Here is a 22964-nt window from a genome sequence, read left to right as displayed (position 1 = left end):
GTAACTCAAGCCCTCCAGTACTCACAACGAATGTTTTCTGTACCTTCTCCAGCTTAATGACATCCTTCCTATAGCATTGTGACCAGAACTGTGCACAATACTCCAAGTGTGGTCGAACCAACGTATTATATGATTGTAACATGTTGTCCCAACTTTTGTACTGAATGCCATGGCTGATGAAGTCAAGTATGCCATACGCCATCTTCACTGCCCTGTCTACCTGTGTTCCTGATTTCAGGGAACGATGTACTTGTACCTCTAGGTCTCTCTGTTCTACAATGGATAGAGTGGTAAAGCAGGTGTACGGTTTACCTGCCTTCATCGGTTGGGGTGTTGAGTATAAAAGTCAGGAAGTCATGTTGCAGCTGTCTGAAACTTTAGTTAGGCTGAATTTGGAGTATTGTGTACGATTTTGGTCACCCCATTACAGGAATGAGGCTTTGTAGGGGGTGCAGAAGAGGTTCACCAGGATGTTGCCTGGATTAGAGAGTATTGGATATAAGGAGAGGTTGAACAAACAGATAGATTTTTCTGGAGAGTCAGAGGCTGAGCTTAATATTAAATTATGAGGGGTATAGACAGGTAGAAGGTTAGAATTTTTATCCCAGGGTGGAATGGTCAAATGTCAGAGGGGGAAAGTTTGAAGGAGAATTATGAGGCAAGATTTTTGGAGTGGTGGGTGCCTGGAACACGCTGCCAGAGGAGGAGGTGGAAGCAGATACAACAGCAACACTTACGAGGCACTTAGACAGACACATGAACAGGCGGGGAATGGAGGGACACAGACCATGTGCAGGCAGATGTGCAGTTAAATTGGCATCATGGTCAGCACAGAAGGGCCTGTTCCTGTGCTGTACTGTTCTATGTTCTAAATTTTATGATGGTGCGGTATTCATAGAGTCATAGATTCTTGGCCTCATGGATTCTTGACCTCACAATCTACCTCGATATGTCCTTGCACCTTTTTGTCTGCCTGCACTGCACTTTCCCTGTAGCTGTAACAGTTTATTCTGCATTCTGTTATTGTTTGACCCTGTACTACCTCAATGCACTGTGTGATGAGATGATCTGTATGAACAGTATGCAAGACAAATTTTTCACTGTACCTCGGTACATGCGACAATAATAAACCAATTCCAATTCCAGATTTACACAGCACAGAAAGAGTCCCTTTGGCCCGACTAGTCCTTGACGACCCTGATGCCTGTCTACACTATACCCATTTGTTGTTAGATGTTCCCCGGGTGAGAATAATTCATGCACTCACTCCCCATCCATGGAGACACTGAATTCTGATAACCAGCTGCTGGTGCCTGCTGGAGGTGGGTTCCTTCCTCTCACCCCTCCCCCACCACCCCCCCCGGAACAGGCGGCCCATTGCTGGGAAGCTGCTGGTGCCTCCTGGATGTGTTTTCCTTCCTCTCACCCCTCCCCGCCCTGGCACAGGCAGCCCAGTGCTGCTACTCCCTATACACTCATGACTGTGTGGCCAGATTCTGCTCTGACTCCATCTACAAGTTTGCAGATGATACCACCGTTGTAGGTCACATCTCAAACAGCGATGAGTCGGAGTACAGGAAGCTTAGTGGAATGGTGTCATGACAACAACCTTTCCCTCAACGTCAACAAACAAAAGAGCTGGTCATTGACTTCAGGAAAGGGGGCGGTGTACCTGCACCTGTCTACATCAATGGTGCTGAGGTCGAGAGGGTTGACAGCTTCAAGTTCCTGGGAGTGAACATCACCAACAGCCTGTCCTGGTCAAATCACGTAGATGCCACGGCCAAGAAAGCTCACCAGCGCCTCTACTTCCTCAGGAGGCTAAAGAAATTTGGTTTGTCCCCTTTGACACTCACCAACTTTTACCGATGCACCATAGAAAGCATCCTATCTGGATGTATCACGGCTTGGTACGGCAACTGCTCTGCCCGGCACTGCAAGAAGCTGCAGAGAGTTGTGGACACAGCCCAGCGCATCACGGACACCAGCCTCCCCTCCTTGGACTCTGTCTTTACCTCTCGTTGTCTTGGTGAAGCAGCCAGCATAATCAAAGACCCCACCCACCCGGGACATTCTCTCTTCTCTCCTCTTCCATTGGGTAGAAGATACAGGAGCCTGAGGGCACGTACCACCAGACTTAAGGACAGCTTCTACCCCACTGTGATAAGACTATTGAACAGTTCCCTTATACGATGAGATGGACTCTGACCTCACTATCTACCTTGTTGTGACCTTGCACCTTATTGCACTGCACTTTCTCTGTAGCTGTGACACTTTACTCTGTACTGTTATTGTTTTTACCTGTACTACATCAATGCACTTTGTACTAACTCAATGTAACTGCACTGTGTAATGAGTTGACATGTACGATCGGTTTGTAAGACAAGCTTTTCACTGTACCTCGGTACAAGTGACAATAATGAACCAATACCAATACCAATACCAGTGCTGGGAAGCTGCTGGTGCCTGCTGGAGGTAGATTCCTTCCTCTCACCCCTCCCCATCCCGGAACAGGCGGCCCAGTGCTGGGAAGCTGCTGGTGTTACTGAGCTGGGAGAAGTCCACCAGGGTGAGCATGGGGTCAGCTGTGGGTGGACACTCTCTTCCATCGCTGATCCAGTTGTAGACACAGTGGAGGAAACCTCCAGCCTTTGATACCTGGTGTCACTTACCCTCAAACAAACCGAAACCAAAACAGGTCCCAGATTACGTGGTACACGCTTGTTGTAGCTGGGCAGACATTATACCGTGCCTCAGATTTTTCTTTTCCAAGGAGCCAATGAAATTGAACTTGTACTCCAGGATGCATTCCCGTGAACTGTTGAATCTTGGCTGCCTTGATAAAGAATCTTTGTGGCTCGCAAGGATTCAGCATGCCAAAGACTTCAGTGCAATTTTGTTCTAGGAGCTGACACTTGGAATCAGTTCCACAGAGAACAAATAGAGCTTGCGGCCTACCACATACTGAGAAGGCAAAAGATCTGTATTTTCCCATTAGTTAAGGGCTGAGATTTCCTGTGAAAGGAGACAGGCAGAGTCTTTATGCTGGCACTTTACAAGGCTGAAACCCAACTGATCCCACTATTCTTTGCATCAATGTTTGTTTTCTTCAGACTTCTCCCTCATGCAGAGCATCAATCTGTTAATAGCGCAGCACCAATCCAGTGCATACACGGCTTTTCCTCCCGCTTGCCAAGTCTTGGTATGTTATAGTGAGACTTGTTTTCCCTTGCCACCTCCTTTGCCTATTTAGAGTGAAAAACTGTTGCTTTTATTAAAGTACTGATGGATTGAATTGCCCATGCCAACATAGTAAGTTTTGTTGACAGAACTCCAGGACTAATTCCCTTAGAAAAGCTTTCAACAACCATCTGAAGCTTGCACTTGGCGATCTGGTTCCAAGGCTTCAAGAGACGGACTATTTATTGCCACTTTGACAAGGTGGAATGTCATTTACCCACTGTTGTCATTTGGTTCTTCCGGTGGTTTGAGAAAAAATGTAAAATGGGGTCAACGTTTCACATCCTGAGGAAATGTTAGCCCATCCATTCAATGAGATCATGACCACTGTCCTGTGCACTACCTGGACTTGCATCAACATCACTTAAGGTTGGAAATCTTAAACTTAATTGGACTTTCTTGCTTAGTTTTTCTTACACTGCTGACCTGATCGACATTGGCATTTGTTTGGATCATTGTCCACATCAGTGTCAATAAAAGCCAAACAGAAAATGTTGGAAGTACTCAGTGGATCAGGCAGCATCTGCATAAAGAGAAACAGTTAAGGTTTACATTGCAGTTAATGTCCTGGACTGAAAAGTTAATTGTTTCTCTTTCCTCAGATGCTGCCTGACCTGCTAAGTACTTACAACATTTTTTATTTTTATCTCAGATTTCCACTATCAGCAATTTTTTTGATTTTCAGTGATGCTCAGTGTGGGGTGAATAGTTATTCAGAATTAAGTCGTCGAGGTCAAAGTCGAGTTTATTGTCGGATGCACAAGTCCATGTGTGCACAGGCGCAATGAAAAACTTCTTTGCAGTAGCATCACAGGCACAGAGCATCAGATGCACGACGTTCACAAGAGAAACATAAATTATGCAAAATTTAGGCAAGAAAGAACACAATTAGAAAAAAAACAAAGTCCATTGTAGTGCAAAGTGGTCATGGTGTTGCTTTACTGAGGTAGTGATTAGGGTTGTGTCGGTTGGTTCAAGAACCGAAGTAGCTGTTCCTGAACCTGGTGGTGTGAGACTTCAGGCTTCTGTACCTCCTGCCTGATGAGAGCTGCGAGAAGATGGCATGGCCCGGATGGTGGGGATCTTTGATGATGATGGATGTTGCCTTCTTGAGGCAGCGCCTCCTGTAGATACTCCCGATGGTGGGGAGGGATGTGCCCGTGATGTATTGGGCAGAGTCCACTGCTCTCTGCAGCTTCTTACGTTCTGTACCAGACTGTGATGCAACCAGTCAGGATACTTTCAACGGTACATCTGTAGACGTTTAAATCTGTAGGGACTGATGGGAAAGGTATACGAGCTGACATAGACTCGATGTACCAAATGGGCTCCTTCTGTGCCATAAGAAAATATGACATAAAAACCTTTATCTCCATCACCATTATTATAGTTACAGTGTCTTACCACACCAAAACAGGCCCTTTGGCCTACCATGTCCAAACCAACCATCAATTACTCATCCGTACTAATCCCATCTACCAGCACCTGATCTGCAGTCCATGTCCCTCGATGACTCAGGTACTTGTCTACACACTTCTTGAATGTGAGAGCCCCTTCCTCCACACACACTCATCCCAGGTTCCAATCACTCTCTGGATGAAAACATCTTTTTCGCAGATTCTCCCTGAATCTTTACCCCTTACCCTCAACCTATTCTCCAGATATAGTTTTAGAGACCTCCATTATGGGGAAAAGCATCCCACTATCCACCCTACCTACGCCGCCCTTCATGCCTCCACCAGGCCCCCCTCGGCCTTTTCCACTCTAGGGAAAACAAACCCGGCCTGTCCAGTTTCTCCTTGTCATTGAAACGTTCCATACCAGGCAACATCCTGGTGAATCTCCTCTGCACCCTCTCCAGTGTGATCTCCTCCTTCCCAAGTGTGGTGACCACAACAGCACACATTTACTCCAGCTGTGGCCTAACTAATGTTTTATAAGGTTGGACCTATGCTCCTTATATTCCATGCTCTGGGAAATGAAAGCAAGCATCCTGTTTGCCTTCTTCACCATCTTATCCACCTGCGCTGCCAATTTCAGGGGTCCTTGGACTTGTACACAAGATGCCTCTGTTTCTCAATAGTCCCTAGGGTCCTACCTTTTATTTTGCATGTGCTACCCTCAGTTATCAGGATTACATTTCATCTGCCATTATTCTGCCCATTTTACCAACTCATTCATGGGAATATACAGCACAAAAACAGGCCCTTTTTGTCCACGCTGACCATGATGTCTATCCGCACCAATCCCATTCATCCACATTAGGTCCATAACCCCTCGACACCTTTCCTATCCAAGTACCTGTCCAAATGCCTTTTAAACACTGTAACTGTATCTGTCTCCACCACCTCCTCTGGCAGCTTGTTCCAGATACCCACCACCCTCTGTGTGAAAAACCTGCCCCTCAGATCTCAGATTCTCCCCTCTCATCTTAAACCTCTAGTCCGAAACTCCTCTGCTCTGGGAAGATGATTCTGACTCTCCCTCCTGTCCACGTCCCTCGTAATTTTGTAAACCTCTCTAAGGTCACCCCTTGGCCTCTATGTTCCAGTGAGAATAAACCCAGCCTACCTGACCTCCTTATAACCACAGCCCCCCGTTCCAGGAATCTCTTCTGCACTCTCTCTATTGCTACCACATCCTTCCTGTAATGTGGTGACTAGAACTGTCCACAATACTCTAAGTGTGGTCTAATCAGTGTTTTGTACAACAACAACATGACATTCCAACTGATCAATATAACATCCTGTATCCTGTAAGACTACCCTCCTCATTACCAGCAACACAACCAATTTTGATGTCATCTGTGAACTAACTAATCATATACCCTTACATTCATATCTAAATCATTAATGTATCTAACAAAGAGCAAGCCTCCCGGCACCAGTTCCTGTGGTACACCACTGGTCACAGGCCTCCAATCACAAAAACATCTCTCCACCATCATCCTTTGCCACCAATCACCAACTCAATTCTGGGTCCATTTGCCAACTTATTCTGGATCCCATGGTCTCTAACCCCTTGGACCAGTCTCCCATGTGGGACCTTGTCAAAGGCCACATTGAAGTCCATTTTTGAAGTACACTTCAAAATACGCTCATTCAAGTACACTTTTTTACCTCTTTAAAACATGTAATGAAATTGCTCAAACAGGATCTCCCTCTAACTGCACTGTGTAATAAATTGACCTGTACGATCGGTTTGCAAGACAAGTTTTTCACTGTGCCTCGGTACAAGTGACAATAATAAACCAATACCAATACCAATAATTGAACCATGCTGACCATCTTTGATTAATCCCTGCCTTTCTAAGTGTACATTAATCCTGCCCCTCAGAATTTCTTCTAATAACTTCCCTACCACCGACATTAGACTCACTGGCCTGTAAGTACCTGGCTTATCCCTGTTGTCCTTTTTGAATAAAGGGACCACATTTGCCATCCTCTAGTCATCCGGTACCTGTTCTGTGGCTGGTAAAGGCTTAAAAAGATCTCTGCCAGAGCCCCAGCCGTCTCCCCGCTTTCCTCCTGTAACAGCCTGGGGTACACTTCATCAGGCTATTATTGAAACCACCATTTCAATCTCTGACTTAAAATGTCAGCCATCTATGGAACTTCACGGTTTTTGCTCAATGGCTTATTAAATTGCACATTGCTAGATATATTGTACAGCGGCAGTTACAGAAATATCGTTGCAAGTCTTTCTAAGCATGCACTGCCAGGTTTAATCATTTTATTAATAATTACATAACATTAATTATTTACTATAATTAATATGTGAATCAGCCAGTGAGTTCAAGCTTGGAAGAGAGAAGATGTGGATTGTGAATCTTCAAAACCTATCAGTCAATTCTTGCAACTCCTTCACTACCTCCCAAGATGAATAACTCACCCCTCTCCCTCAGCCTCTGTGTTACTTCAATACTTGCTGAATTTGCGTGTTCATCTCCAAATAACATCGATGCAAGAAGATAAGGCTTCAGTGTAAGTACTCTTTACTCAGAAGGACATCACCAACACATTGCCGATGAAGCACTCAAGCATAGAAAGGGCACAATTTCCAAATTGCCAGATTATGCAAAGCTGGCATTGAGCTGAGGGCAGCAGCAATAGATGTTGAGGAGGTACAGATGGGTGTCTGGACGGGGAGGATCGGTGGCAGATGGAATTCAATGCTGTCTCCAATCTTCACACTCTCCTCTGCCCCACCTCGCTCCGTCTGTCTCTCACTTTTTTTTTCTTTTCGTCTGCCTCCATCTGTCATTCACCTGCTGCTGTCTCGCAACTCCAACCCCTCCCGTCCCCCTACCCGGCGCAACCTACCCATCATCTCACACCCCTTCTCGGTCCACCAATCGCCTGTCTCACCCCTCCGTCTCTCCTCTCTATACCGGCTGTCTCCCCTCTCCCCTCTCAATCCTGATGTAGGTTCTTGACCCGAAACGTCGACAATTCCTTCCCCCCACAGATGTTGCTCGACCTGCTGAGTTCCTGCAGCAGACTGTGTGTAATGCAACAAGGCAGCTGCCTCAGCAGAAAACACTGACACAAATACTTCACGGTTCCATCACATTAGTCCTTCACCACTGCACGCTGCCCTGGTCAGCACTTCTGCTCATTTATCCCTGAGGGAGTGAGTGAGTGAACGAGAGAAACTATTTGATGAAGAGGGCATGGCTCTGAGCAAAGGAAGGGACGATGTCAGACTGTGCTTGTGGCTAAGCTCACTGTGATTCAGCAGACTCCCACGGGTGCTTCTCCCACAGGTGTCAGAGGGGGGAACAGCATGTCTTTGCGATGTGGGAGGAAGCCGCAGCATCTGGGGAACCCTCACGGTGACAGGGAGAACGTGCAAACTCCACACAGACAGCACTGGGAGGTCAGAACTGAACTCAGGTCTCTGGAGATGTGAGGCAGCTGTTCTTCCCGCAGTGCCAATGTGCTGCCCTTATAGAAATTTAAACAGCCTCATTTGCAGTAAACTGCTTGCAAAGGATATGAAAAATTCAATAGAAATGAAAGGCCTCCTTTTCTTATAAACTGAGATGCTTCTCAGTCTTGGTTACAGTTGTGATGCAGGGGTAGACCTGCTGCCTCTCAGCTCCAGCATCAAGGCTTCTATCAGGACCTCTGATACTGTCTGTGTGGAGTTTGTATATTCTTTCCGTGACACTGTGGGTTTCCTCTGGGTGCTCCAGATTCCTCCCACATCCCACAGACGTGTCTGTTGGTAGGTTAATTTGCCACTGTAAATTGTAGGTGAAAGGCAGGATCCAAGGGGAGCTGATGGGAATGTGGGGAGAATAAAATGGGTCAGGGTATGATTAGTGTAAAGATGGGTGTTTGATGGTTGTCATGGACTCAAAGGAACTATTGCTGTGCTGTGCCTTTTTACGACTCTGTGACTCAGTAATGTAATTTGAAATGTTTGAACTGCCATTTTAAACTCATTTCTTTATACTCAAGATATTTATCAGCATTTACACTGATAATCCTTGTAAGTGAGTGTGGAACTTATTGCTACGAGTTTCCTATTTACTTATTCTATGTGGACTATAGTCACACATCCTGCAAGGTCCCCCAGCCTAATTCAAGTCCAAGTCTAAGCAAGCCAGGGCTGGCAGTATCTGAGGACAGAGGTGTCGTCCCTGCCCATTCTGACAGTGACATCTTGCCACAGATTGGTATTGGTATTGGTTTATTATTGTCACTTGTACCGAGGTACAGTGAAAAACTTGTCTTGCATACCGATCATACAGGTCAATTCATTACACAGTGCAGTTACAAAATTTGCGTTCTTCGCACTTAGTCATCGAGCAATACAGCATGGAAACAGGCCCTTCGGCCCAACTTGTCCATGCCAAACAATGTGCCCACTTAAGTCCCATTTGCCCACATTTGGCCCATATCCTTCTAAACCTTTCCTATCCATGTACCTGTCCAACTGTCTTTTAAATATTACTAATGTACCTGCCTCAAACACTTCCTCTGGCAGTTCATTCAATATACTGGCCACTCTCTGGGTGAAGAAGCTATCCCTCAGGTTCCTTGTAAATCTTTCCCCTCACACCTTACGTCTATGCCCTCTACTTCTTATTCCCCAACCCTGAGGAAAAGACTGTGCGTATTCACCCTGTCTATGCCCCTCATGATTTTATACTCCTCTATAAGGTCAGCCCTCAGTCTCCTCCATTCCAAGGAATAAGGTCCCAGCCTGCCCAATCTCTCCCAATAACGCAGGCCCTTGAGTCCTGGCAACGCTCTTGTAAATCTCCTTTGCAATTGCCAGCAACTTTTTAAAAATTGTGTCACCATGGTTACCCGTGAACAGGGTTATATTCAGGAGAAGCTTGATGCCAACATTGATTTGATCTTCATCCTTCCCCAGGGTTGGCTGCATATCTTTTCACCCTTGTCTATGACAATTGGTGATTACATGGCCTATGAAATGAATATGTTAATTTTCAATACCTCATCCCAAATGAGAGTCATTGGGTAGCGTGAGAGGACCAAGTTTGCCAATTGTGGCGCTTGTCCTGCCACATTAATGTGCTCTGGGTATGTAGGGTGTAGCTGATCACCTGAGAGGCATCCCACAAACAGAGACAGGCTCTGTGTGCTGTTTGTTTTAGACACATTCACAGTCTGGATGTGGAAGTAAGACATCTGATTAGTAAGTTCACAGATAACATGAAAATTTGTGGTGTTGCTGATAGGAGCATAAGTCATAGTCTCCAGGATGTTGTTGAAGAGTTGGTGAGATGGGCAAAGCAAAGGCAGATGGAATTTAATCCTGATAAATGCCAGGTGATGCCCTTTGGGAGGACAGACTGATAAATATAGGATGTAGAAGAGGTTCACCAGGATGCTTCCTTGATTAGAGGGCTATAAGGAAAGGTTAGACAAACTTGGGTTGTTTTCTCTGGAGCATTGGAGGCTGAGGGGAGACCTGATAGAAGTTTATAAGATTATGAGAGGCATAGATAGAGTAGACAGTTGGTACCTTTTTCCCGGGTAGAAATGTCTAATACTACAGGGCATGCATTTAAGGTGAGAGGGGGAAAGTTTAAAGGAGATGTGCGGGGCAAGTTCTTTACGCAGAGATTGGTGGGTGCCTGGAATGTGCTGCCAGGTGTGGTGGTGGAGGCAGATACAATAGAGGGGTTTAAGAGACTCTTAGATAGGCACATGGATGTACAGAGAATGGAGGGATGTGGGCATTGTGTGGGCAGAAGGGAGTAGTTTAGTTAGCTGTTTACTTACTAGTTTAATAGTTTGGCACAACATTGTGGGCCGAAGGGCCTGTTCCTGTGCTGTTCTGTCCTATGTTCTGCGATATACACAATGGATGATAGAACCTCAGGAAGTACTGATGAACGGCGGGAGTCCTGGATTCCTGAAGGTGGCAGCATAGGTGGAAAAGGTGGTGACAAAGGCATAAGGGATACTTGCCTTCATTAGTCGGGGCATGGAATATTAAGAGCAAAAAAGGGCATGTACAACACTATAAAACGTTGGTTAGCTGGAGTACAGTGTACAGTTCTGGTTGTCAGGCTATAGGAAGGGCGAGATTGTACTGGACAGGGTGCGGAGGAGATTCACAAGGATGGAGCTTCAGTTATGAGGAGAGACTGGAGAGGCTGGGTTTGTTATCCTTGGAACAGAGGGGGGATCTGATGGAGGTGCACAATGTTATAAGATGCATTGACAGGGTAGATAGCAGGAAATGTTACCCCTTATCGGGAGTCTAAGGTTTAAGGTAAAGCAATTAAGACTTAGAGGGGATCTGAGGCGCAATGTTTTCACTGAACGAATGATTGGAATTGGTGAGACCAGAACCACTTACAAGTGTAACCTGTAATTCACTGAGAACATACGTGATAGTAAATGCTTCTCTGTAGTTGTTATTGTCACAGTGCAGATCCCAGGAAGTGATGAGCGGCTTACTCCATTACCCATACTGCAAGAAACTGCAGAGAGTTGTGGACACAGCCCAACGCATCACAGACACCAGCCTCCCCTCCTTGCAGCCAGCATAATCAAAGACACCACCCACCCGGGTCATTCTCTCTTCTCTCCTCTTCCATCGAGTAGAAGATACAGGAGCCTGAGGGCACGTACCACCAGGCTCAAGGACAGCTTCTACCCCACTGTGATAAGACTATTGAACGGTTTCCTTATACAATGAGTCTGACCTCATGATCTACCTTGTTTGTGACCTTGCACCTTATTGCACTGCACTTTCTCTGTAGCTGTGATACTTTACTCTGTACTGTTATTGTTTTTACCTGTACTACATCAATGCACTCGGTACTGACTCAATGCAACTGCACTGTGTAATGAATTGACCTTTATGATCGGTTTGCAAGACAAGTTTTTCACTGTACCTCAGTACAAGTGGCAATAATAAACCAAAACCAATACACCTTGTCACAACTTACTCGGGCTTCAGAAGGAGATGTGAGCAAGTCTCAGAGGATCAGAATTCTTCCAAAGTCAACACTTTTGTATTGATCAAGGGAAATATCTGGATTTTTTAAAATCGTTCCAGCGAAGCTGATTACATTCCAATGGCATAGATGGACACTCTGTCTGTGGAAAATGAGAACTAAATGTCATATAGAGTCATAGAGCAATACAGCACGGATACAGGCCTTTCAGCCCAACCAGTCCATGCCAGCAACAGTGCCCACCCAGCTAGTCCCAATTTCCTGCATTCAGTCCATATCCCTCCAAGCCCCGCCCCTCCATGTACCTGTCCAAGTGCTTCTTAAATGATACTGTTGTACCTGCCTCACCCACTTCCCCTGGCAGCTCGTTCCATACACTCACCACCCTCTGTGTGAAAAAGTTGCCCCTCAGGTCCCTTTTAATTTTTTTTCCCTTTTCCCTCAACCTATGCCCCCTAGTTGTGGACGCCCCTACCCTGGGGAAAACACTGAAGCTGATGATATTGGTCCAGTGATTCTCATTGGAAACAGTAGGAAGGCAACTATCACAGCTCTGCCCTGCTTCTAGTGATCACAAGGGTGCTACGTTTAAAACATTCTTCCCTTCATTGTCACTTGGATCCTCAGCCATCTGACTTCTACATTTGAAGTGATCACTTGCTTTATTTTCCATTATATGGAGGTTCCTGCAAAGCTGCCAGAGGTCACGCACGGTCCTCCAATTAGCCTTTAATGAAGGTTATTGGGAAATAAATTAATCTATCAGAATTAGTAGTAAACTGTGTTGTTGGGAAGAAGCCTGATCTGTTCACGTTCTCCAACCCCACCAACCCAACAAACTCCTGGATCACAGAAGAGGTGAGTTCCAACACGGTAACTAAAGAGGGGAGAATAAACGGAGCTAATTACAAGCCAATTTCTTTAACTTTGGGCAAATCTGTAGAGTCAGAACTTAGGACACAGACTGATCAAAGTCAGTCTGCATGGATTTGTTAAGGGAAGATCTCCCCTGATTGAATTTTTTGGGATGGTAACACTGTTGTATATAATTTAAAAGGTGCTGGGGACACAGGTCAGGCAGCAAGAGTTAATGGCCCGTTAGTGAGTGTGCTGTAGTCCACATGGATTTTAACAAAGTTTGTTGGAAAGTTCCCAGATGGCAGGCTGGTCAATGAAGTAAAGGCAGGAGGCCACTGAGCCAATTTTGGTTCTGATGTGCCACTCTCCATTGGTGGAGGGGTGTTTCATTGACCAGTGGGTTCTATACAGCTGAGTCCCATGTGGTGTACACCCAGTGCGGTGGTGCAGCAGGCATGGTGAAGGAGTTTGCAGATGAAGCAAAAGTTGGCCGTGTGGTTGACAGTGACAAGTTTTACAGTACAGGAGGATATAGATGAACTGGTCAGTTGGTCAGAATGGTGGCAAATGAAAATTAATCAGGAAAGGTAGGAAGTAATTCAAGGCCATGGAGAAAGGGCTGGTAGGTGAAACTAGTGAGTTGTTCTGGTAGGGAGCTGGTGTGGACAAGGTGGGCCAAATGGCCTCCTTCTGTGCTGTAACTTGCTATGATTATATAGTGCATTCGGGGAGGTGCAACAAGACAAGAGAATATACAATAAATGGAAGGACCCTGAAAGGTGTGGAGGAACAGTGCGACCTTAGGGTGTCCCTCCTTGTCAGATGGCGATGAGGAGGTGTACAGGAGTGAGATAGGTCGGCTGGTTGAGTGGTGTCGCAACAACAACCTCGCACTCAACGTCAGTGAGACCAAGGAACTGATTGTGGACTTCAGGAAGGGGAAGTTGGGAGAACACACACCAGTCCTCATTGAGGGGTCAGCGGTGGAAAGGGCTGGGCGTCAACATCTCAGAGGATCTATCCTGGGCCCAGCACATTGATGCAATCAAGAAGAAGGCACGCCAGTGGCTCTACTTCATTAGGGGTTTGAGATTTGGTATTTCACCAAAGACTCCTGCAAATTTCTACAGCTGTACGGTGGAGAGCATTCTGACTGGTTGCATCACTGCCTGGTATGGAGGCTCCAACATACAGGATTGCAAAAGGCTGCAGAGGGTTGTAGACTCAGCCAGCTCCATCACGGGCACAACCCTCCCCACCATCGAGGACATCTTCAAGAGGTGGTGCCTCAAGAAGGCACCATCCATCACTGAGGATCCTCACCACCCGGGACATGCCCTCTTCTCGTTACTACCATCAGGAGGAGGTACAGGAGCCTGAAGACCCACACTCAATGATTCAGGAACAGCTTCTTCCCCTCCGCCATCAGATTTCTGAATGGTCCATGAACCCATGAACACTACCTCATTATTCCTTTTTTGAATTATTTATTTTTGTAATTTATAGTAATTTTATGTCTTTGCATTGTACTGCTGCTGCAAAACAACACATTTTATGTCATGTAAACCAGTGATAATAAACCTGATTCTAATTCTGATTCAGTACGTCTATAGATGGGCTGACAAGATGTCCGAAAAGTATATGGGATGCTTCCTTTAACTAAACAAGGCATAGAATACAGGAGTAGGCAGGTTATTCTAGAACGGTATACAACAATAATTAGGTCATGAATTGAGTATACAACTGGTATACAACTATATACAACTGGTCATGAATTGAGTACTGTGTAAGTTTTGGTCACGACATTAAGATGTGATTGCAGAAGAGTTTTACAAGGATGTCACCTGGACTGGGCCTTGGGGCTTAATATTGCATTTAATAGTTTCCAGTAAGCACCTTTACTTTCTCTCCACAGATGTTTCTGTGCCTTAATGTTTCGATTTATTTTTTTCTCTCTCCTATCTCCATACTGGTGTATTTGACAAATTTGGCCCCCAGCCTATCACAGACATTCCCTCCCTCCACCCCACTCCTCCACCTTCTCTGCAACAAAGAACATCCACGTTCTCACTTTTCCCAGTTCTGATGAAGGCTCCTTGATGTGAAACATCAACTCTTGTTTCTCTCTCTACAGACGCCGCCTGACCTGCTGAGTGTTTCCAGCATTTTCTGTTGTTGTCCTGGAAAATTGATCAGATATACTGGAGTTTGTTTTTTTTTAGCACAGAGGAAGCTGAGGGAGAATTAATTAAAGTGCATAAAATTACAACAGCAAATAAGGAGGGGCCTATTTCTTAACAGAGGGGTCAAAACCCAGAGGACAGAGATCTAAAATAATTGATCAAAGGATTAGAAGGGAGAGGAGGTAAACTTTTCCCCAAAGGGTGGTGGGGTCTGGAACTCACCGCCTGAAAGTGTGGGGGAGGTAGAAACCCCTCATCACACTTAAACAGTACTTGATGTGTACTTGAAGAGCTGTGAGCTGCAGGCCCTCGGACCAAGTGCTCGGTTAGATGGGCTAGCACTGACCAGCACAGAAGTGATGGGTTGACTGGCCTTGTTCTGTGTTGTGAATTTTTTCTGCTTCTTTGAGATTACTGGCCTTCCTGGGTTACAAATGCCCAACTTATGGACACCCATACAAACGAATGAGCTCCCATAAATATTATATTCAAATGAGAACCAGTCTCAGGGAAAAAAGAACTGTTTCCATGTAACCTCCCTGCTGTCATCAGACACCATTGTCTCTGAAGAACACAGGCTGCCAGTTTCACCATGGGAGGCCACTTAAGAGATTTGCTTTGGAAACTGACAAGCAATTAATTCTATTGATACCAGTGCAACGATGCTCTATTAGACAGTGTAACATCCACTGATATTTCAAACCCATCGAAACCCATGGGACATCCTGATTCTGCACCACCGTAACTAGGCAGGGGAAGACAATAAATAAATGTTCATGTTAATTGGCCCTGATCAACACTGTTCATTACACTGTAGAGGTATGGTTACCATATCGAGTGATTTTGTGTATTTTCCGACTTATAGACAAAATCGACTTATGGACATCTGTAAGTGTCCATCCACTGTTATAGGACGCTTGAACAGATCTCTTGTATGCAGGCACAGTAGTGTAGCCGTTAGCATAGTGCTGTTACAGTGCCAGCGACCTGGGTTCAATTCCGGCCACTGTCTGTGAGGAGTTTGTACGTTCTCCTTGTGTCTGCGTGGGTTTCCTCCGGGTGCTCTGGTTTCCTCCTGCATTCTAAAGACCTATGGTTTAGGAAGTTGTGGGCATGCTATGTTGACGCCGGAAGCGTGGCGACACTTGCAGGCTGCCCCCCAGAGCAGTCTACGCAAAGGATGCATTTCACTGTGTGTTTCGATGTACATGTGACTAGTAAAGATATCTCATCTCTTATCTTATCTCTTAAAGTTGAACTCTTGATCTCACAATTTACCTCGTTGTGGCACTTTCTCTGTAACTGTAACTCAATATTCTGCATCCTGTTATTGTCTTCCATTGTACTACCTCAATGTACTTATATTTGGAATGATCTGTCTGGATGACATGCTAACAAAAGCTTTTCACTGTACCTCGGTACACATGACAATAGTAAACCAATTACCGATTACCAATTACATGGAACTTGTTCATAACGCGGAGACAACCTGTAGAACCATTTTCAGGAATCAGAAGTTAATGAACTAATGCAACCAAAATCCTCTGGAGGGAAAAAAGAGGAATAAAAAGTTAGAAAAGTCATGGCAGCAACTCCCAGACTTTGGCACAAGCTTCACTCAGCAATAACAGCAGGGCTGGTGTGTTAGCCTCCGGTTAGGTGAGGTCTGATTGTTTACGCTGTGCCCTGTGGCATTTCCTCACCAGTTTTCCAGCAAATTCTGGAGTAAGTTCTCCCCTGAGTTATTGAACTTATGGTTCTAGTCATCAATAGCTCATAGAGCCGCTACCTCACAGTGCCACAGACCCCGGTTCAATCCTGACCGGGGGTGCAGTCCATGTGTGGAGTTTACACATTCTCCCTCTGACCCTGTGGGTTTCCCCCTAGTGTTCCGGTTTCCTCCCACATCCCAGTTCTGTGCTGGTTGGTGGGTTAATTGGCTGCTACAAATTGTCCCCAGTGTGCAGGTGAGTGGTAGAATCTGGGGAATGGGATTAATGTAGGATTAGTGTAAATGGGCAGTTGGTGGTCAGCACGGACTCAGTGGGCCAAAGGGCCTGTTTCCATGCTGCATCTTTCTATGACTTCTTCAGAGGGTGGTGAGTGTATGGAACGAGCTGCCAGAGGAAGTGGGCGAGGCAGCTACAACAGGATCATTTAAGAAGCACTTGGATAGGTACATGGAGGGGGTGGGGCTTGGAGGGATATGGGCTGAACGCAGGAAATTGGGACTAGCTGGGTGGACACTGTGGCCAGCATGGACTGGGTGGGCCGAAGGGCCTGTATCCATGCTGTATTGCTCTGTGACTCAATCACCACCACAGGAACTTCTGTAGAAAATGCTGGCGGATACAAAAACTTGCAACATGCTTGTGTCTGTGGCTTTCCTTTCCTGACCACAGAAGCACAGGTGCCCCCGCCTGTCAGCAGGACAGTATAACCTTTGGCTGATAGAATACAACAACACAGTTAAAGTGTATTGAATGACCACTGCTGTGTTTCACAAGGCCAAGTTACATCAAAGGCCACTGTGTGGAAAATGATAAAGGACATTGAACTGAAATCAAAGCTTCCAAATTGCATTGATGAAGAATTCTGGTCCAAGGGAATAAAAGTACATGCTGCCTGAGGAAAGGATGGTTGAACTTATTTCCTGCAAAGTTAATCTTCAAGTTTGTAGCCTATCTGGAACCTCTGCCTCTGTCCCAGAGCAGTGACGCTATAGGCGGGAAGGCTGTTAATCTCCAAATGTTCTGATTTGCTTCAACTGGGACCTCCTCTCAATCTGCAGAGCAACCTGTCAAATGAAAGTACGCTGAGCTTGCAACGTCTCCACGTCCAGCTGTTGGGGTGGCTGGAGTCAAATGTCAAACGATGTGAAAGTTTCCCTAAAGCGTAGCCCCTTTGAACTGAATGCGGCCTTGCTGAGGCACTCTTCGTCCCACTATGTACGTCATCAGCCAAGAGTTAGGGGGTGCAGTAACTTGTCGGCCCCACAGCTGTCCACTGAAACATCAGCTGACTATTCTACCAACCATAAAGATGAACTCTTCATCTCCCAATCTACCTCGTCGTGGCCCTTGCACCTTATTGTCTGCCTGCACTGCACTTTCTCTGCAACTGCAACACTTTATTCTGCATTGTTTTTTTTCTCTTTTGTACTACCTCGATGTAATTGTGTATGAAATGATCTGTCTGGATGGCACGCAAACAAGTTTTTCACTGTATCTCGGTCCATGTGACAATAATAAACCAATTCCAATTATAACTTCCCCCAACATCATTTAGTTCCACTGAGTTCAGTTTACTCCTTCAGCCAACAACCACAGGGACAGGAGGAAGACACAGATCAATGCACATATCGAGGGGTGGTGCAGGAGGGAGGGCTTTACACTCCTGGGGCATTCTGATGGAGGTGGGACTTGCACTGGCTGGACAGAGCCGGGAGCAGTGTCCTCAAAGGAAGGGTCGTGGGTGCTCTGAGGGGAGAGGAGGTGAGGAGGACGTAGCAACGATATAGAGCAATGGTGCTAAAAAAGAGACATAAGAGATTCTGCAGGTGCTGGAGGAACAAAATGTTGGAGGAACTCAGCAGGTCAGGTTGGAGGAGCAACACCTCATATTCCATCTTGGGAGTCTCCAACCTGACGGCCTCAACATCGATTTCTCCAACTTCTGGTAGCCCCTCCCTTCTTCTCCCCCATTTTCGTTCCTTTTTGCCTCCCTCCTTCGTCTTCCTTCATTCCTGTGACCTGCTCCACCCTTCTCTTCCTCCTTCTCCTCCCCCACCCTCACGACCTGCCCACCTGTTCCTCACCTCCTTCCCTTTAGACCATGGTCCACTGCCCTTCCTACCAGATTCCTTCTTCCTCAGCCCTATGCCTCTCCTACCTATCGGCTTCTTACATCTCCCCCCTTCCCACCCCCCTACATTCCCCCCTCACCTGGACTCACCTGTCACCTGCCTGCGTGTGCTCCTCCCCCTCCCCACCACCTTCTTATTCTGGCTTCTGCCCTCTTCCCTTTCCGGTCCCGATGAAGGGTCTCGGCCCGAAATGTCGACTGTTTATCTCCCTCCATAGATGCTGCCTGACCTGCCGAGTTCCTCCAGAACTTCTGCGCATGGTGCTATAAAAGATTGGTTGGGATAAATGACACCAGAACAAGAAATAGACTAAGGGAGAGTAGAAGAGTCGAAGTCAGGTGCACTGTGCATTTTGTAACTGCTACAGACGGAGTGGACAGGTTGGTGAGTTGCAGGCATAATTCACCTCTTGGAATTTCAATGTCTCACAGTGGTTCAGAGACAATGAAAGTGCTTCAGATATTTAGTTCGTGTTGTGGTGTTGAAATTCTGAAGGGGAATATCAGGAGGGCCAGGCCTGGAGAAAGCAACACACTTCACCAGAACTTGGGATTCTTTTAGTTCTCTGAGCTCTCCAAAGCTGAATTTTCACCGATATAGCATGGAAACAGGCCCTTCGGCCCAACTCACCCATTCTGACTAAGGTGCCCAACTGAGCTAGTCCCATTTGCCTGCATTTGGCCCATATCCCTTGAAACCTTTCTTACCCATGTACCTGTCCAAAGGTCTTAAAGATTGTAGTTCTACCTGCCTCTACAACTTCCTCTGGCAGCTCGTTCCACACACCCACCACCCTCTGTGTGAAAAAACTTGCCCCTCAGATCTACTTTAAATATTTCCCCTCTCACCTTAAATCTCTGCCCTCTAGTTTTGGATTCCCCTACCTTGGGAGAAAGACTTTTGTACGCCCCTCGTGATTTTATAAACTATGAAAGGTCACCCCTCAGCCTCCTTCACTCCAGGGAAAACAGTCCCGGCCCATCCAGTCTCTCCTTATAACTCAAGCCCTCCAGTCCCAGTAACATCCTTGTGAACCTTTTCTGCACCCTCTCTGGCTTCATCACATCCTTCCCGCAGAACTGCACACAACAAGTGACGTCTCGCCAACATCTTGTACATCTGTAACATGACATCCCAACTCCTGTACTCTGCCTCAACCAATGAAGGCAAGTGTACCAAACGCCTTCTTCACCACCCTGTCTACCTGTTATATTAATGGCAAATAAAAGTAAGATACTATAAATATTCAGCAGGTCACACTGCATGTGTGGACAGACAAACAGAGATTGTGTTTCAGATCCATGATTTTTTAAATCAGAATTGGAACAAGTCACTGAGAGGCCAGATGTCACTCTAACTTTTCCCTGTCTTGATGGACGGTAATCAATCTGAAACATTTTCTCCTCCATGGGTTCCTGAACATTTCCAGCATTTCTGATTTTATTTCAGATTTCTGGCCTCTGTAAGATTTGTTGTATCAACATTAAAGATGTGAAGCACATTCACTGTGCTCCTGGGCACAAGTTGTTGTTTCATTTCTGTTTTGAGGAATTGTCCAGTGTTTGCAATGGCAAGGTGTTGAAGCCTGCAGGCCAAAATATGTTTATCTTTAATGGAACAGCGAAAAGCTCCAGATAATGGAAATCCGAAAGCGTATTTACAATGTAATTTTATGCTTCCGACGCTGTGGACAGTATGAAGTGTTGCTGTATAACCAAGCCACTGTGGGCCCAGCAGTTAATGCAATATATTTTATCTGCTGTCCAGTTTTATTTTGAGTAGTGCTATGGGATTAGTGGGGATGCAGTTTAATGTCTTGTTTGAAAGACACCACCTCCAATGTTCAGCAAGTTAGGCAGCATCTGCGGAGAGAGAAACAGAAATAATGTTTCAGATCGAATAGGAAAAGCTGTAAGTGTGAGGCATTGCATTTTGGGAAGTCAAATCAGGGTAGGACTTTCACAGTGAACAGCAGGGTCCTGGGGAGTGTTGCAGAACAGAGGGACCTTGAAGTTCAGGTACATGGTTCTTTGAAAGTGGAGTCACAGGTAGACAGGGTGGTGAAGGAAGCTTTTGGCACACTGGCCTTCAACAGAAAGGGCCTTGAGTATAGAAGTTGGGAGGTTACATTGCAGTTGTACAGGACGTTGGTGAGGCTGCACTTGGAGAACTCTGTTCAAATTTGGTCACCCTCCTATAGTAATATTGTTACTAAACTGGAAAGAGTACAGAAAAGATTTATAAGGATGTTGCCAGGACTTGAGAGACTGAGTTATATGGAGAGGTTGGACAGGCTGGGACTTTTTTCCTTGGAGCATAGATGGAGAGTGATCTTATAGAGATGTATAAAATCATGAGGGACATAGATAATGCACACAGTTTTTTTCCCAGGGTTGGGGAATCAAGAACTAAAGGGCATAGATATAAGGTGAGTGGGGACAGACTTAACAGAAACTTGATGAGGAACTATTTTTTTACACAGAGGGCTGTCAGTATGTGGAACGAGCTGCCAGAGGCAGTCGTTGAGGCAGGTATGATAACAACTTTTAAAAGACACTTGGACAGGTACATGGATAGGAAAGATTTAGAAGGATATGGGCCAGGCGTGGGCAAATTGAACTGGCTTGGATGCGGCATCTTGGTCAGCAAGAACTACAGAGAAGGTGGTGTGTGGAGAGAACAAGGGATTGTTTATGATAAGCTGGAGACAAGAGAGATTGAATGGTTCATGGCACAGCAGCGCAGCTGGGAGAGCCACTGCCTCACAGCACCAGTGACCCGGGTTCAATCCCCACCTCAGACGCTGTCTGTGTGGAGTTTGCATATTCTCCTGGTGACTGCCTGGGTCTCCCCTGGGTACTCTGGTTTCCTCCTACATCCCAAAGACATGCAGGTTGGTCGGTTAATTGGCCGCTGTAAATTGACCCTGGTGTGTAGGTGAGGGGTAGAATCTGGGGGGAGTTGTTGAGAATGTGGGGAGAATAAAATGGGACGAGTGTATGAGTTGTGTCAATGAATGGGTGGTTGATGCTTGGCATGGACTTGGTGGGCTGAAGGGCCTGAATCCATGCTGTATACAAGGTAACAGTCACCTCCTGTGGTCACATGGGAAAGGGCCGTGAGAAGGGGTCTGGTGGGTGAGATGGAACAGTGAGCCGGGGGGTCACAGAGGGACTAGGGAGGGGAGGAGAAGATGTGCCTGGCAGTGGAATCACATTATTTTTCGTTATATGTCTGATGTTGTGGTCCTTACAAATTATTATTTCTTAAAAGGGACGTTGTCTTGACAGGAGGTCCTTTGGGGGAGGAGGAAAGGCAGATGGTACGTATTCCATTTTCAGTCTGGTAATATCGCACAGAAGAGTTGTGTGAATTTACGAGTGCTTGCTTGGGTAACGACTCTGAGTGGTAATGGGCTGAATTGACTGTAGCTCTTGTCATGTATGAGTAGAGTTTGTATTTCATCTCACAAGCACAGGAATCGCAAGAGGCTGCAGAGGGTTGTCGACTCAGCCATCTCCATCACGGGCGCAACTCTCCCCACCATCGAGGACATCTTCAAGAGGCGGTGCCTCAAGAAGGCGGCATCCATCACTGAGGACCCTCACCACCCAGGACATGCCCTCTTCTCGTTACTACCATCGGGGAGGAGGTACAGGAGCCTGAAGACCCACACTCAATGATTCAGGAACAGCCTCATCCCCTCCGCCATCAGATTTCTGAATGGTCCATGAACCCATGAACACTACCTCGTTATTGCTTTTTTTTGCACTGTTTATTTAATTTTGTACTTAATAGATTTTACGTCCTGCACTGTACTGCTGCCACAAAAACCACAAATTTCACATCATATGTCAGAGATAATAAATCTGATTCTGATGTAAGATATTTATTTATTAGTCACATGTACATCGAAACACACAGTGAAATGCATCTTTTGCATAGAGTGTTCTGGGGGCAGCCCACAAGTGTCGCCACACTTCCGGTGCCAACATAGCATGCCCACAACTTCCTAACCCGTACGTCTTTGGAATGTGGGAGGAAACCGGAGCACCCGGAGGAAACCCATGCAGACACGGGGAGAACGTACAAACTCCTTACAGGCAGCGGCCGGAATTGAACCTGGGTCATGGGCGCTGTCATAGCATTATGCTAACTGCTACACTACCGTGCCGCAGTGCATAGAGTGGGACTTGAACCCACAACTTACTGCCTCTTTGTCAAGGTGAGCTCCCCTGACACCCGGAGGCAGATGCTGGGCAAGTTCTGACAAATTTACCTGGTTTCCATGTGGTGGTTTAATGCGGGTCAGCTGTCAACACTGGCTGGCCACAGGGTAGGTGTGGAATACAGAATATCAGGCAGAACC

This window comes from Pristis pectinata, chromosome 19 (assembly GCF_009764475.1).
Source record: "Pristis pectinata isolate sPriPec2 chromosome 19, sPriPec2.1.pri, whole genome shotgun sequence".
Classification (NCBI taxonomy): domain Eukaryota; kingdom Metazoa; phylum Chordata; class Chondrichthyes; order Rhinopristiformes; family Pristidae; genus Pristis; species Pristis pectinata.
Note: the sequence above shows the minus strand (reverse complement) of the source record.